Here is a 4,132-nt window from a genome sequence, read left to right as displayed (position 1 = left end):
GCCCCAGGTAGGCTCAGACTCCTCGGGCCAGGGCCTCACTGGCCCCCATTGCTGCCCATGGCCACTCACTGGCACCCCTGACCCTTCTGCCGCCTTCCATGATGGCTCCTGGCGGGCCCTGTACCCTCGCCTGCTTCACAGTCCCAGTGCTTCCTGTCATCTGCTGGCTTTTCAGCCCTTTCTGGTGGGCTCTCCTGACTCCCAGCCACTGCCACCACCCACCATAGTCTCTCCTGAACCTCGGAACTTCTGCACTGGCCACACCCTCAAAAGAGACACCCTAACTTTTGCTTACTCCCTAAAATCTTCAAGTGACACATCCCCCAGGAAGCCCTCCTTGCTATACCCACGGCCGGGCCAGGGTACCTCCTCTGTGCTCCCTCGGTCACTTGTGCTACCTCTAACACACTGACCACACTGTATTGTGAATGTCTGCTCATGTGACCAGCTGCCCTGCCAGGCTGTGAGTGCCACGGGGCAGGGTCTGTGTGCACTTTGCCTCTGAGGCCCCTGTTGCTAACTAGGGTCTGGAACCGAGTTGATGCCCAATAAATGTGTGTTGACTGCATGAATGAATGGCCGCCCAGGCCCAAGTGCTCTCCTGTCTTCTGGATACAGGATGGGGTGATGAGGTTGCTCCTTGGGGGCTGGCACAGCTCTGGAAGCTGCCTGCTTACAAACGGTCCAGGCAATAACGCTGTGCAAGAAGCCTGCCTGTTCCCAGAAGGGCCCTGCTGTAGCAGGAACCAGCTCCTTATGGGTAGAGTCTGTGCAGCAGGGTGCTGAGTGACTCTGGGATTACAGGAAGGGGTCCTGGCATTGAGAATTTGATTTGAGAGGGGTGTGTGGGGGGGGACTTGTCCTTGTGGTTGGGGTTGACATCATACCTGCCTCACACCTGTGGACACAGTGCTGTACCTACTGGCCTAGCCAGAGGAGGCTCTTGGCAACCCCGATATTTGGGAGCATGTCAGATCTCAAGGTAGAGGAAGCCCTTCCTTTTATACGCTGCCTGGAAAGTCATTTCCAGGGGGAATGGTCCGAGCTCCCCCTCCTCCACTGGGAGCCTGAGTCAGCGACAAACTGCCTTCACCCATCAAGGCTCCATCTGTGCCCTGGGGAGGTGAAGACCAGTGAGGGTCTTCCTTGTACGTGACCTCCTGTGGTCCTTGGCAGTCTTAAGGCCTCCCAGAAGCTTCTCAAGGGACAGATGAAGGCCAAGGCTAAGGAAGGCAGTGATTTGCTCTGTACATCTGGGACTTGGGGTGCACAGGAAACTGGGTTTCTGGCCTGTGCCTGCCCCAGCCCAGGTTGTCCTGCACGAGGACTTTGGTCTCAGCTTCTGAGGGATTAGAGAGCTTTGATCTCAGAAGGGGACTGGGGACACCTCCGGAACTTCAGGTCAGGTTCCTGTTGTATTCCTCTCCCACCTCTCTCTTTCCCCCTCTCTTTCCCGCGCCCTGACCAGAATCACCTCTGAAGTTGGCCAACTGCCTGTCCCATGCATCCATCCATGACCCCCATAGGAAAGCACCTCCCTCATCACCTACCTGAGAGGGTCACAGGTCTCTGTAGGAGCACAACCTGGCCTCACCTGGAAGAGCAGATCTTTCCAGAAGTGTCAAATCGCCTGTGTTAGCATCCTCTGGCTATGGACTGGTAATTGCTGAATCTGAGTCTTCACATCTTTATTGCCTCAAATCCTCACAAGAGACAGAAAATGGAAAAGTCAGGGTCACAGTCATAATGGAGTCAGAACACATTTTCCTGGCACACTGTCACTGCAGGCCTGAGTTAGATCTCTGCACTGAAACCTAAAGGATGGAGAAATAGACGGGCCCCCTGCCACCCTCTGTAGGGTTGATGCCCTGCCCAGACCAACTGAGCCACTTCCTAGTACACAGTGGGCTGTCTGTGAGGAGCGGGGCCTCAGACCACGAGAGGTCAAATCCTGACCCCACCTGTCACTGGCTTTGGAGCTTGAACTCCAGTTTCCTCATCCAAAAGGAAGGACAGACATCAGAACTCACATCTCTGGGCTGGCGGAGCGGTTAGGTGAGTTCTTACATGGGGTGGAGCGCGACACGGAGCTGGAGAATGGAGAATCCCTGGCACTTAGACAACTTTATTGCTTGTTCCTCATAGGGAAGGGCAGGCTTCGGAAAGACTCGCAGTTCCCAGAGAAGCCACACGGGGACACCCTGGAGCAGCTCCAGCATGCCTGCTCGCCCACTATGACAGGGTGCTGCTGTGTACCTTCCACAGTCTGCTCTGGGCTTGGGGTTGGGAGGAGTCAGGCTGCTGTCCTGCTGGCCAACAACCTGGCCCTGCATTTTCAATACCTTTCCTAGAGATGGACCTGGACTATGGGGTGCTGGAAAGGGAAAACCTTAGGTCAAGAGCCAGCTGGAACTCACGGGCCACAGATGGGATCCTGGGCCAGAAATCACAAATGGGAGGGGCCTGAGTCCAGGCTCCGTGTGGCTTGGGATGCCATCCTCAGGGGCTCTGGAGTGTTGCTGCCTCCTTGCTTGTCTCTAGGCAATGGTGACTTTTTATGAAAGGTCCCTCCCTTGTGAACTTGGGTACAAGAATGTGGGAGGACATGAGTTCTGAATCTATATTCTCCCCTGACAGGAAGCTTCCAATATTCACACTCAGGAAGACAGATTATACTCTGCCTTCCCCTCCACCTTGAGACCCTTTAACAGTGCTTTGCTCCAGTTCCCAAGCAGTGGCTACTCCAGCAGGAGGCATGCTGGGAATTCTCACTGCCAGGGGTAAGGTGTGTGTTCTGATCCTCTGAGAGAGTGGGGATTCCTCTGGGTGCTGGCTCATGGGGAAGCACCCACTTTGCTGGGTTCAGTTCCTAGCTCCTTTAGAAGGGGGCTTGGCAGGTCTAAGAGTGGGGGACAACTGTAGCAGGAGTATCTTGTCCATCCAGGTGGCCAGCCAGGTCCTTAGTTTATCTTGGATGGGGATGGGTGGGAGTCAAAGGACCCATTTCTGCTTCTCATTCCTTCCTCAGACTTTGGCTGGGTTTTAGCTCGAGAGCAGAGTTTGTGATCAGTCCTCTTCTGGCCCTTGTACCAGGCAAGGGCCTGTCTCTGTGTGAGGGACCCTGGGGAGGGCATCCGTAGAGGTGGTCTTCGTGGCCTGTTGAGCACTACTTACAATGGAGTGGTTTGGGTTCAGCTTTCCTGGAATGTGAGTGAGGCCCCAGTCCTATGGACACAGCTTAAAGGGGTTTTCCCTGTCACAGGGCCCAAGGCAGTGTGGGAGCCTCAGTGTTCACCAGCCTTGCCCCTGTTGCAGGCCCAAGGGTGGGAAGCCTTTCCATGAGCCTTTCCTGCTGTCACCACAAGGTGCGGTTCTTAGAGCCCTAAGCCAGATGCAGGAGCTTTGACCTGAGGAACCCGCAGTCTGATCTTCCTCCCACCCAAGGATACTCCAGCAGCTGAACTGTCCTGTCTGGCCTCTCTGGCCTAGAGGCTGCCCACGGAGTATTTTACTTAGGTGCCTGGGCTGGGCCAGGGGGGCTGGGTGTGTGGAGTTAACTTCCAGAACTATGCTGGAGCACACAGGTGTGTATATGTGTGTGCACGCATACATGCACGCACATGGATTCTTGTGTATTTCCCATCTGCATATCCTATAGTTGTGTATGAGTCTCATATATGTAAATCCTATGTATGTGAACCTATGTGTGTATAAGCCCCATGAGTACACATTTGTGTCTGCTTGGGTTTCTCACTATCCCTGTATGTTCCCATAGTTTCCTCTTTGCATATAAGATGTATGTGAGTCTCCGTGTATGTCTCCGTGTGTGTTCATGTGTATGTGTCTCAGGCTGTGTGCAGCTAGGTGTGTCTGACCTTACCATGGCTGGAGGAGGTGTCTGTTCTAGTCCGAGTTGGTGGAACACGTGAGAAGCACCTCCCAGGCTAGACCTTGGCCAAGCAGCCTTCTGTCCACGCTCAGCTCACATACAGAGGTCAGGCCTCCTCCACAAGGCTACTTGGCAGGAAGCATAGTTCTGTTCAGTGTAGATCTGCCCACTGAGGTCCAGAGGAGGCTGTATGCTCTCCCTCCCAGAAGCATGCCTCCTGCAAAGAGGAGATGCTGGACACCC

This window comes from Arvicola amphibius, chromosome 7 (assembly GCF_903992535.2).
Source record: "Arvicola amphibius chromosome 7, mArvAmp1.2, whole genome shotgun sequence".
NCBI lineage: Eukaryota > Metazoa > Chordata > Mammalia > Rodentia > Cricetidae > Arvicola > Arvicola amphibius.
The sequence above is the reverse complement of the archived record's forward strand: the minus strand, read 5'-3'. Positions refer to the sequence as shown.